This window comes from Macaca thibetana, chromosome 1 (assembly GCF_024542745.1).
Source record: "Macaca thibetana thibetana isolate TM-01 chromosome 1, ASM2454274v1, whole genome shotgun sequence".
NCBI classification, from domain to species: Eukaryota; Metazoa; Chordata; class Mammalia; order Primates; family Cercopithecidae; genus Macaca; species Macaca thibetana.
Window position 1 is genome coordinate 22,024,639 of NC_065578.1, and position 13,939 is coordinate 22,038,577.

At 41.1% G+C, this 13,939-nt stretch overlaps 1 protein-coding gene across 5 annotated transcripts in view; it reads right to left on the bottom strand.

The window, feature by feature from the left end:
* LUZP1 (leucine zipper protein 1) overlaps positions 1-13,939 on the bottom strand; it is a 96,458-nt gene that overhangs the window by 65,397 nt on the left and 17,122 nt on the right. The gene's annotated exons all lie outside the window — the stretch shown is intronic.

Consider the following 13,939-nt stretch of genomic DNA (forward strand, 5'->3'; position numbering starts at 1 on the left):
CGCGCCCGGCCAATTTTTGTACTTTTAGTAGAGACAGGGTTTCACCATGTTGGCCAGGATGGTCTCATCTCTTGACCTCATGATCTGCCTGTCTCAGCCTCCTGAGTAGCTGGGATTACAGGCGCATGCCACCACACCTAATTTTTGTACTTTTAGTAGAGACAGGGTTTCATCATTATTGGTCAGGCTGGTCTCAAACTCCTGACCTCAAGTGATCTGCCTGCCTCAGCTTCCCAAAGTGCTGGGTGTGAGCCACCGCACCCAGCCAACCTCATTTTTAAGATGAGTAAACTGAGGCCCAGAAAAACAGAGTTCCTTTCCCTAGTTTACACAAATATGATATGGTAGAGCTAGAATTCAAACTCAATTCATCTGAGTCAATAAATTTGATTATACAGTACTCAAATATACTTACGATATGTAACGAAAATTATGTTAGAATATTACTACACATGGATTAAGGAAGCAAACACAATAGCCTAGTAAAATATTCAACAAATACTTGAATTCTTTGTCCCCACCATCATAACACCACTATCTTTTCTTTCTTTTTGAGACAAAGTCTCCCTGTTGCCAGGCTAGAGTGCAGTGGTGTGATCTCCACTCATTGCAACCTTCCACCTCCTGGGTTCAAGCAATTCTGCTACCTCAGCCTCTAGAGTAGCTGGGACTACAGGCATGCACCACTACGCCCAGCTAATTTTTGTATTTTTAGTAGAGACGGGGTTTCACCATATTGGCCAGAATAGTCTCAACTCTTGACCTCATGATCCGCCTGCCTCAACCTCCCAAAGTGCTGGGATTACAGGCGTGAGCCACCGTGCCCAGCCCATATACCATTATCTTTATGCATTCTGAGATTAACATGCACAGGAACATAGGCTCTGGAGTCACATAAACCTAGTCACACAATGTCACTTAATAGCCGTATGGGCAAGTTACTTAACTGTGTCTCAGTGTCCTCATGTGTAAAATAGGGATAATACCTATCACATAGAATTTAAGAACTAAATGGGACCCCCATGTGGTGCCTCACACCTGTAATGCCAGCACTTTGGGAGGCCAAGGTGGGAGGATCACTTGAACCCGGGAGTTTGAGACCAGCCTGGGCAACATGGCAAAACCCCATCTCTACCAAAACAATACAAAAATTAGGTGTAGTGGTGTGTGCCTATAGTCCCAGCTACTTGGGCAGTAGAGGTGGCAGGATCACCTGAGCCCAGGGAAGATCAAGACTGCAGTGAGCAGTGATCACACCACTGTACTCCAGCCTAGGTGACAGAATGAGACTCTGTCTCCAAAAAAGTAATAATAACGAAATGGGCTTTAAGAGATGCTTAATGCTGGCCTGGCACAGTGGCTCATGCTTGTAATCCCAGCACTTTGGGAGGCCGAGGCGGGTGGATCACCTTAGGTCAAGGGTTCCAGACCAGCCTAACCAACATAGTGAAACTCCATCTCTACTAAAAATACAAAAATTAGCTAGGCGTGGTGGTGGGAGCCTGTAATCCCAGCTACTCGGGAGGCTGAGGTAAGAGAATCACTTGAACTCAGGAGGCAGAGGTTGCAGTGAGCCCAGATCGCGCCACTGCACTCCAGCCTGGGGCGACAGAGCAAGACTCTGTCTCGGAAAAAAAAAAAAAAAATGCTTAATGCTTTAAGAAAGTTGGCCAAAGCCAGGTGCTCACGCCTGTAAACCAAGCAAGCACTTTGGAAGGCTGAGGTGGGAAGATCATTTAAGGCCAAGAGTTTGAAACCAGCCTGGGCAACATAGTGAGACCCAGTCTCTACTGAAAAAAAAAAAAAAAAAAAACACTAAATGGATTATAAACTCATCTCAGAATAGTTGTTGGCACATAGTAAGTGCTAAGCAAACACCATTAGCTACTATTGTTAGTATTTTTATTTCGTTTTTCTTTGCCATTCTTCATGTAAACAAATATCTAAAAAATATTTGCCTCAAAACTATCAAGTAATCTTGAAATGGGCATATGTTTTACATTTCACATTTCAGTGTCTCCATACTTTGGTAATATTTTCCAGTAAATTTATAATTCATGTAACTAACATTGCTGCCTATGCGAGCAACTATTCTACCATTCTGAACTTAGGAAATACAAGAATACAATAGCTACATTGTGTTTCTTATGTGTAGTGATAATATTGCAAACCCTTATCTCTTAATACAAACTGCCACATTTCTGCCACATTACATTTGAGAGCCACTCTGTATGGCTTTTCATCAAACACCTCAAATTAAAATAGGTAGTATCTTCTTAAAATTACTTACTTTTTCATTTGACAAATCTCAAACCCACAAGGTAAAGTGACTTGTGACTTGCTCAAGTTCATACAGGTAGATAATGACAAAGACTGACCCAGAACCTTCAGACTGAGTTTAAAGCTCTTTTTCATCTCTCTGGGCTGAATAATTCCATTTCTTGTCAGGGGAGGGGAATAAACATCTGAAAACAGTGAATGACTCAAATCTCCCAAGGTTAAAAAAAAATTTCAAGAAGCCAATCTTCAAAGGTCATTTAATGTAGCACAACAAAACCACCACCAAAGTGGCATAACTCAGTACTGTTTCCTTCTTAAAAAATCAAATCATCTCGAAAATTTGCTTTACTAAATTTGTATTAGCTTAACCCAAATCTCATGCTACTTCGTCCCAGCTATCTCTGCAACTTTCTGAAACTGGGCAACTTCAGCTCAAAATTCTAATGACAAACTCCAGGGAACTGTCACAGTGCAATGTTATAGCAAATATTCCTGAAAATACGTGGTGCTTGGGAATTCTATTCCACTGAGATTCTCAGTGTAATTATTTTTCTGTGATAGAATCTGATTTGTTTCATGAAACCATACTAAAATAAAAGAGAACACAAAAATGTTCTCATTTAGGCCACTAATTGATATTAAAATTTCCCAAAATTTTTGGAGCAGTTCAAATCTAACAAGCATTTACCAAAGGACTTAATCCATATCATTCTTTTCAAAAAGTCTGGCCTATAATCCCAATGCTTTGGGAGGCCATGGTGAGAAAACCACTTGATCCCAGGAGTTCAAGACCAGCCTAGGAAACACAGGGAGACCAATCTCTACCAAAAATGTTTAAAATTAGCCAGGTGTGGTGGCACACGCATATGGTCCCAGCTACTCAGGAGGCAGAGGCTGGAGGACCACTTGAGCCTGGGAGGTCAAGGCTGCAGTGAGCCGTGATGGCAACACTGTATTCCAGGCCACATGACAAAGTTAGAACTTGCCTCAAAAAAAAAAAAAAAAAAAATTAAATTCAAAAATAAAAATTAAGAAAGTCCACTCTGAAAACAACGTAAGCCTTTTTATATGTTATAGATTTAATCAGAGTCAAGACCAGAAGTGATCAATCCATTTTACACACAAGCCACAGCAGGACTGGGGAGAGAGGAAAACAGGAAGACTAGCAAGTCAAATCAATTATTTACTTAAAAGTCCACAGAGTACAGAGCACTATAAGATGTACAGTGCCAACATGCTCCACCCTTTCTCTGCTAGTCAGTACAGGACACAAGATGAACACCAGAGTCCAACAATCAGTTAAATGCCAGGCAAAATGGCCTTACCAGGCTAGATGGGGTCAAACACATATATTTTTAACTCATAGTCGAAAAGACTCAAGAAAGATGATCAACAACTTAAAATATTGCAGAGATATTAAGGAAAACAAAGGCTAGGAAAATATCTGAATACACAGACATTGGGTCTTTTTTTTTTTTTTTGAGACGGAGTCTTCCTTTGTTGCCCAGGCTGGAGTGCAATGGCACAATCTCAGCTCACCGCAAGCTCCGCCTCCCGGGTTCACACCATTCTCCTGCCTCAGCCGGGAGTATGCAATGGAGAAGAAAACTGATCCATGTGGATCCTGAAGTCATCAGACAAAAAGCAATAAAAATGGGGAGAGAACAGATGGTAAGGACTTTTTGAAAAATCAGAAGCTATGCAAAAATGGCAAAACAATGGTCTACAGGGACAGTGAATGACTAGAACTACAATGACTGCTCCCCTCGTCCAAGGAGTTGCAGAGTATTCAACCAATGAAAACAGAAATAATAGCATTCATTACAGAAAAAGCCTTGTTTTCACTTATGGGTTAGGAGATGGAAGAAATATGGGAAGAAAAAAAATTAAGAACTTGGAGGACTTTGCTCACATTTGTGCACAGGTTCTATCAGACCCAGCAGAAATAGGTAGTAAAGGGACATCAAGAATGAGGTAGAAAAGAATGGGACTGAGCTTTTAAAATACTGAGGCAATAAGGCAGATGGAACTTTGAGATAACTTTTTACCAACAGTGAAGATGAAGAAGAGTAATCTAAAGAACTTTATGGCTGCAGAGGATGAGGGGAATGAAGACAAACATACCAAAAAACTGCTGGATACCATAGACAACAAGTCTTCAGCACTAGCCCTAATTTTCAAGTGGAATCATCTCCAAAACCCACTTTCCCAGAAGAAGGACCTGAAACATCCTTTAATTTCATTTGCCAAGACTAGCAATTTGCTGAACTATGTCAATAGTTTGTTTGTGTTTGTTTTTTGAATTGGACAGTTGTTTTTAATAAAGATTTGTTGCGTTCTACAAAGGCATAGGAGGGACATTCCCCAAAAGATAAATGAATGCCACATGACTAGAACTGAGTCTTCTATTTTTATTTATTTATGATTTAGAACTCGGTTTTTTTGTTTGTTTGTTTAGACAGAGTCTCACTCTGTCGCCCAGGCTGGAATGCAATGGTGCAATCTCTGCTCACTGCAATCCCCTGCCTCCCAGGTTCAAGCGATTCTCCCACCTCAGCCTCCTGAGTAGCTGGGATTACAGGCACCCGCCATCATGCCTGGTATTTTTGTAGAGATGGGGTTCCACCATGTTGGCCAGGCTGGTCTTGAACTCCTGATCTCACGTGATCTGTCCACCTGAGCCTCCCAAAGTGCTGGGATTACAGACATGAGCCACCGCACCCAGCCATAACTGGGTCTTTAAGGTCCCTTTGCACACTCAGACAGCATGGAAAAGGTTAGATAACACCAGTTAATATTTGGGTAGCACTTCACTGACTCAAATTACTATCTAATCAATTAGCTCAACTGACCCACTCTTTATTCCTATTCTTCTGATACGTAATCCAAGGATAGAGGAGTAGAAAGAACATAGACTTTGAAGTCACTAATCTAGAATTCTAACTCTCCCGGTTCCCCCAGGAATATTTCTTAAACCTCTAGGACCTTCCATTTCCTCATCTGTAAAGTAGGAATAGTAGTACCTATTTCATGAGGCAGATGTAAAGATTAAAGTGTAAGTCAAGTACCTACTATATAGTAGATGCTTAAGAAATGGTAGATAATGGCCAGGTGCACTGGCTCACGCCTGTAATCCCTGCACTTCGGAGGCCGAGGCGGGTGGATCACAAGGTCAGGAGTTCAAGACCAGCCTGGCCAATATGGTGAAACTCCGTCTCTAATAAAAATACAAAAATTAGCTGGGCATGGTGGCACACACCTGTAGTTCCGGCTGCTCAGGAGGCTGAGGCAGGAGAATCGCTTGAACCCGGGAGGCAGAGGTTGCAGTGAGCCGAGATCGCACCACTGCACTCCAACCTGGGCAAAAGAGCAAGACTCAGTCTCCCAAAAAGAAAAAAAAAGAAATGGTGGATAATATACTCCACATGTTGCAATGAAAGAAATGGAAGACTATTTTAACTAATGTCATTATAAACTAAACCATCCAAGCTGAACCACAATTTATTGGTTACTGTTGTTAATACACACAGGGCAAATTATGTTAAACAAATCATAAAATAATCATAAAATAATCATAAAATAATGTTTTCCAAAAAGTCCTCTCTACCTAACAGTTAACCTAACTAAAGATGACAGTATTTATTAGGGTATGATTTTCATAACTAGGAACTTATACAATGTTTCATGGTTTGAAACATACTGTATTTTTTTCCAAATGAGTACTTCCAAAATAAACTAACCTTTTAACTTCCAGCTTAATCCTGGGGCAATTTTAGAGAATCTCAACATCTCGCAAATAAATGGAATTGAAAAAGCATATGGATATAATGCAGTCAGCAGAGAATTTGAGGGCAGAAGAGAGAGGCTATGTCCTGCCCCCTTTTCCAAATTCAGTTAACTAATATCACAAATGTTCCTCAATTCTACCATTTCTTTATTTTTTTGAGACGGAGTTTCGCTCCTGCCCAGGCTGGAGTGGAGTGACGCAATCTCGGATCACAGCAACCTCTGCCCCCTGGGTTCAAGCGAATCGTCTGCTTTAGCCTCCCAAGTAGCTGGGATTACAGGCGCCCACCACCAGGCCTAATTTTTTGTATTTTTAGTAGAGACAGGGTTTTGCCATGTTGGCCAGCCTGGTCTTGAACTCCTAGCCTCAGGTGATCCACCCACCTCGACCTCCCAAAGTGCTAGGATTACAAGCGTGGGCCACCGTGCCTGGCCAATTCTACCGATTTCATAAGCTTAAGAGCTATCTTCACTTTCTTTTCTTCTTTCTCTGCGTTATTAAGTCCCATCTCTTCCTTCTCCAAAATCTCTCCAATATATTCCTTTTTCTTCCCATTCCACTTGCTAAATTCATGCCTGTATAGTGTTCACAATTTTATTTCTTTAAAAAAAAAAAAAAAAAAACCTTAACTGGCTTCCTTTCAGATAATCTATATAACACTTCTTGATTAATGTCATAATTCCAAGTTCATCAAGTCACTGCTCAACTTTTAAACCTTCAATGATTCCCACATGTTAGCAAGATCAGGTCCAAATTCCTCGGTATGACTGTTAAGACTGTTCATAATCTCAATAAGCATTACTTCACTAATCTTATCTCCTTCCTAGTCCATAATCTAAACTCTATTACTAGATCAGACAAGTATTTGCAGTTCCCATCAATAATATGTTTATTCTAATCTCTATCTTTCCCTTAATTTGCTCTTGCCTAGAAAACCATCTCCTCATCCTTAATTTTCTCAAATACAAAAGAAAAAAATTTAAAAAGTAAAACAAAACTTTCTCTTTCCTTTCCGCCTCTTCAAGCACTATCCATCCACCATTGAAAAACTCTAGTCTAACTGCCTGCATGAAGCCCTCACAGACCACTTCAGCCTAAACTAATCTCAGTAAACTGTAACCTGTCATTTCAACATACACTATTAGCATAACAACAGACTTCCTAGGGCAGTCATTTCAGTCAACGGTATTCTCACCCAAGAATAGTAAATTTTTCATAAGGCTAAATTATTTAACATGAAAAAACCCTTTAATCTGAGATGATGCCCTTTCTCTTACCTGTTTGTTTTTGTTTTAAGACAGGGTCTCAGTCAGTCACGGGCACTTTGGGAGTTCGAGACCAACCTAAGTGACAGAGTGAGACCTCGACTCTACTAGAAATCAAAAAAATTACCCACGAATGGTGGCACACACCTGTAGTCATCCCAGCTACTCAGGAGGCTGAGGCGGGAGAATCATTTGAGCCTGGGAGGTCGAGGCTGCAGCCCCAGCCTGAGCAACAGAGTGAGACTCTATCACACACAACCCAAATGCTCCTCAATTGGCCAATAAACAAACTCTATACAATGGAATACTACTCAGCAATGTAACGAGCTACTGATACATGCAATAATGCGGATGAACCTCAAAAATATGAGAAGTGAAATAAGCCAGACTAAAAGGCTACAGACTACAGACTATCACTTACAGAACACTCTGGAAAAGGCAAAATGATAGGAATAGAAAACAACTACTCCAATTCTTGCCTGAGGGTAAGAATTGGAGTAGACTACAAACGAGCAGAAGGGACTTTGAGGAGGTGATGAAACTGCGAAATCTTGATTGTGGTGGTGGTTGGACAGTATACATCTGTCAAAACTCACAGAACTTTGGGAGGCCATGGTGGGAGGATCACTTGAGGCCAGGAGTTCAACACCGGCCTGGGCAACATAGCCAGACCCCCATCTCTACAAAAAAAAAATTTTTTTTTAATTACCAGGCATAGCGGCTTGCGCCTGTAATCCCAGCTACTTGGGGAGGCTGAGATGGAAGGACTGCTTGAGGCTGGGAGATCAAGGCTGCAGTGAGTCATGATCACATACTACATTCCAGCCTAGGGGACAGAGCGAGACCCTGTCTTCTTTTTCTTTCTTTATTTTCCTTTTCTCTCTCTCTAAGTTACCTTATTATTTCCTTATTATTTCTCCCTGCTCCATTAACTGTCCTCCCATCTATTTTTCCATCACATTTCTTTAAGATTCTGGTAGTCACTTTAAAACTGCCCTAGGATCTAGTCTCAAACAAAATTCTTAACATAATCATAAGTCCTCAAGTTCCTACAGAAATTATTTTCGCATATGTTGTAAAATGTCTAATTTCATCAAATTACACTAAGAATACATCATATTACACTCCATTACAGCTGTGGCAAGAAGCATAAAAACTGTTATTACTGATTTAAACCTACCAGGGCCCATTACTTTGCTTCCACACCCTAACTACATTTTGTAAATATCTCCATAAGAATCTTCTATATTTAACTAGCTTCTATATACTTCTGTAAAGTCTTCCATTTAATGAATCTTTAAGTCCATCAAGATCTAAAAATGGCATTCTTTAGATCCCAGGAAACATAAGACAATGTTGATATCATTTACTTAGAGGGCAGCGCACACAGTTCATAAAATCATTATGTGTTAAAATAATGTAATGTTCAAGAGTAAACTCAAGGTCAAATCCTAGCTTGGCACTGACCTTGGGGCAAACCGATCTCACATCTTAGGGACTCAGTTTCTTTCTCTGCAAAATGGGGATAATAATAGTACTAATATGTACCCTAAAGACTTGCTGAAAGGAGATTAAATAAACACATATAAAGTACTTAAGAACCATAGCTGTCACACAGAAGTCAGAAACTGGTGTCATCATTAGTCCTCAATAACTAAGAATTCTTCGAAAAATCTCAATTATAAACTTAAATGGGTCAGGAGTGGTGGCGGGTGCCTGTAATCCCAGCTACTTGGAAGGCTGAGATGAGAAAATCACTTGAACCCGAGAGGAAGGGGTTGCAGTGAGCCAAGGTCACGCCACTGCACTCCAGCCTGGGCAACAAGAGTGAAACTCCATCTTAAAAAAAAAAAAAAAAAACTTAAATGAGCTGCTCATTCACTGGTGAATCACTAAAATGGCCTAAATCAGATAAATACCCCCAGATAACCAGGAAATCAGCACATTTTTTATATAGCTGTTCCAGGACTTAACCAAAAATTAACTTTATTTATCTCAACATTTAACATTACCAGTTAACATGAAACTAGATAAAAACAGAGATTTATGTTCAGAAACAGAAAAATGCTGTCAGACCAAGGTAAATGATACCATTTTTCTATTTGAGTTCTTCAGCATCTGTAGAAAGCCTATGCAAATAAAGTTGGCCAGGCATGGTAGCTCACATCTGTAATCCCAGCACTCTGGGAGCCAAGGCAGGCGAATCACTTGAGGTCAGAGTTCCAGACCAGCCTGGCCAACGTGGTGAAACCCTGTCTCTACTAAAACTACAAAAATTAGCCTGGCATGGTGGCATGAGCCTGTAATCCCAGCTACAAGGGAGGCTGAGGCAGGAGAATCGCTTGAACCCAGGAGGCAGAGGTTGCTCTGAGCCAAGATCATGCCACTGCACTCCAGCCTGGACAACAGAGCAACACTGTCTCAAAAATAAAAATAAAAAATAAAGTGTTGGAAAGTGGGCCAGGAAAATACATTTCTCCCTTTAATTATACGTAAGTTCAAATCTGTTCCTACACAGATTTGCCTGTCAGCAGACTAAAAATGTTCCTTTCTTACACAAAATTTAACAATATTAATTTATTAAGGTTATAAATAAAATCACAGTGACATTAATACAAGCTAATGTTTTCATTAAGAGAATTCCAATTTAATTGTAATACGGGTTATATTCATACCATGATTTGTTTTATAGAGGTTTCAGCACTGAAAACAAGTGCTGTTATTCAATGGCGCCATCTTGGGAGGTAAGATCTTCCAGGGATTGGGATGACTGGGTGCATCTTCCAATTGTGGCCAAGACTCAAAACTTTTTTGATGTGCCATTGACAGAATTCTCAAAGACAAACCTCACACACACACAAAATCCTAGTCTCCACCTTTTAGAATTACATTTCATTTGTGACCAAAAACAATGCTGACCACTCACTTCATTCACCAGACTTTCCTATCTCCAAAAGTTAAATACAAGCACCTGCAAAATGAAGACTTACCAGAATTAAGAACGCGCAATATGCTCTAAAGACAAATTCAAAAGAAATACACCAAGTATTTCAGAATTTGGAAATGTTACTAAAATAAATACATAACTTTCCAAGGCAGGGAGCAGTGGCTCACACCTGTAATCCCAACACTTTGGAAGGCCGAGGTATGAGGATCACTTGAGCCCAGGAGTTGCAGATCAGCCTGGCAACATGCCAAAATCCTATTTCTAACAAAAGATACAAGAATTAGTAGATGTGGTACGGCATACCTACAGTCCTACCTACTAGGGAGGCTAAAGTGAGAGGACTGCTAGAGCCCGGGAGTTCAAGGCTGCAGTGAGCTGTGATCATGCCACTGGAGTCCAGCCTGGGTAACAGAGTGAGACCCTGTCTCAATAAATAAATACTAATAATAACTTCCCATTTGGAAAGTTCTAACGTTTGTTTTTAAAAAGCAGTCCTAGGCCAGGTGCAGTGCTGCCCACCTATAATCCCAGCACTTTGGGAGGCCGAGGCAGAAGGATCGTTTGAGGCCAGGAGTTCAAGATCAGCCTGGGTAACACGTCAAGACTTGTCTCGCCAGGCACGGTGGCTCATGCCTATAATCCCAGCACTTTGGGAAGCCAAGGCAGGCAGATCACCTGAGGTCAGGAGTTCAAGAACAGCTTGGACAACACAGTGAAACCTCGTCTCTACTAAAAATACAAAAATTAGCCCAGAGTAGTGGTGGGTGCCTGTAATCCCAGATACTCAGGAGGCTGAGGCAGGACAACTGACTGAACCCAAGAGGCAGAGGTTGCAGTGAGCCGAGATTGCGCCACTGCACTCCAGCACGAGCAACAGAGTGAGACTCCATCTTATAAAAAAAAAAAAAAAAAAAAAAAACTTGTCCCTACAAAAAAAAAAAAAATTTTAATTAGCCAGGCACGGTAGCATGCACTAGTAGCCCTAGCTACTCAGGAGGCTGAGGCAGGCGGATCGCTTAAGCCCAGGAGTTCAAAGCTGTAGTGAGCTATTATTGAGTCGCCACACTCCAACCTGGGCAATAGAATGAGAACCTGTCTTTTCTTTTAAAAAAAAGGCAGTCATTGGCCGGGCGCGGTGGCTCAAGCCTGTAATCCCGGCACTTTGGGAGGCCGAGACGGGCGGATCACAAGGTCAGGAGATCGAGACCATCCTGGCTAACACGGTGAAACCCCGTCTCTACTAAAAAAAAAATACAAAAAAAAACTAGCCGGGCGAGGTGGCGGGCGCCTGTAGTCCCAGCTACTCGGGAGGCTGAGGCAGGAGAATGGCATGAACCCGGGAGGCGGAGCTTGCAGTGAGCTGAGATCCGGCCACTGCACTCCAGCCTGGGCGGCAGAGCGAGACTCTGTCTCAAAAAAAAAAAAAAAAAAAAAAAAAAGGCAGTCATAATACCTTACAGTTGCCCCAGAAATGACTATGAAACTACACAGTAACAAAATTGGAAATGTGAAATATCATACGAGATCTGTGTAAAAGCAGTAAAATGATGCCGAAAAGTAATGAAACACAACTGAAATTGTCTAATTTAAACATTTAAACTTATATTTGCTTACAGAGTGCCCCTGAAGGCACAGTATTTAATATGGTTAATTATATCCATTCATCTTTTTATACTTAGTTCACCTTGGTTTGAATAAACTGGGATTTTCCAAAATAAGAATTTTCCATATTGTTTGCTGTTTGTGAAATTTTTCTTGTAAAAGATGGGCTAGGCCAGGCGCAGTGGCTCACGCCTGTAATCTCAGCACTTTGGGAGGCTGAGGCAGGCAGATCACAAGGTCAGGAGTTCGAGACCAGCCTGGCCAACATGGCAAAACCCTGCCTACTAAAAATACAAAAATTAGCCAGCATGGTACCAGGCACCTGTAATCCCAGTCACTTGAGAGGCTGAGGCAGGAAGATCGCTTGAACCTGGGAGATGGAGGTTGAAGTGAGCCAAGATTGCGCCATTGCACTCCGGTCTGGGTGAGAAGAGCAAGACTCTGTCTCAAAAAAAAAAAAGATGGGTTAGGGGCCAGGCGTGGTGGCTCATGCCTGTAATCCCAGCACTTTGGGAGGCCGAGGTGGGCAGATTACTTGAGGTCAGGAGTTCAAGACTAGCCTGGCCAACATGGTGAATGAAACACCGTCTCTACTAAAAATACAAAAATTCACCAGGTGTGGTGGCAGGCACCTATAATCCCAGCTATTCAGGGGGCTGAGGCTGAAGCCCTTAAACTCGGGAGATAGAGGTTGCAGTCAGCTGAGATGACAGAGAAAGACTCCATCTCAAAAAAAAAAAAAAAAAAAAGAGATGGGTTGGGGGTAAGAGAAGGAGTAATCTCAGTTTAGCTTATCACATTCTGTTCTAATCATTTTGACTACAGTTTACCAGAGACTTCAAAATTTGATTACTGTTCCCCTATCAAAGATAAAACTCTAGCATAGAAGTAATTCATGCCAAAGATGTCAGTAACTGGCATTCTTTAAAAAAATCTCAATCTGACCCTCAACAGCTTGTGACACTGGATATCTAGCTTCTGTGTGTACCAGTTTCTCATCTGTAATAAACTATATACTTACTTCACGGGTGTAGTGAAGAATACATGAGATTATGTGCTTGAAACATGATAGGTACTCAATAAATATTTGTTGAGTGAATGAATAAATAAACCAATGTATGAAAAATGCTTAGGATAGTGTCTGTCACATAGCCAATGGCTAACAATATCAATACCAGGCCAGGCGTGGTGGCTCATGCCTGTAATCCCAACACTTTGGGAGGCTGAGGAGGGAGGATTACTTGAGGTCAGGAGTTCGAGACCAGTCTGGCTAACGTGATGAAACCCCGTCTCTACTAAAAATACAAAAATTAGCCAGGCACGCTGGCATGCGCCTGTAGTTCCAGCTACTCGGGAGGCTGAGGCAGAAGAATCGCTTGAACCCAAGAGGTGGAGGTTGCAGTGAGCCAAGATCACGCCACTGCACTCCAGCATGGGCGTTAAGAGTGAAATTCCGTCTCAAAAAAACAAAAACAAACCAATTATTACATTACCCTATAATCTTCTGACACAGTTTCATCAGAAAAGCCAAAATAATCACTGATTTAAAATACACAGTAGGTACCTCCTAAAAAATAATTTACATTTACCACTTAATTTGAAATATGTACTGAGTTAAATCAATTCAGTTGCTACTAATTAAATTTGCATTTCTGCTTTTAACACAAGAGGAAGAATAACTACTGAGAGAGCTAACCCACAGATCAGACAAAGCAGCTTTAAGCAGATTTAATTGGCTCAAGATTTTCACTGTTGACATCAAAATAAAATGTTAGTCAACAGAAAATTCAAATAAAGTACTACCTAGTGTCTTGTTTCTGTTAGTAACTCCAATCTGAGAACATTAAACAAGCACTGATGAAGCACTTTTAAGGAATTCTGCATAGTTAATTCTACGCCAGTGGCAAGTTCCAAAGGAGTATCTGCTTTGTGGCATTAGGACTGGACTCCTGTACTTTCACACCCTAATATTCTCTATATCGCCTGAAGCAGGTGGTGCACTCCCAGCCTTTAGATTAGAGAAAACACTAAGCAGGATTCTAATAAAAAGAATCCATG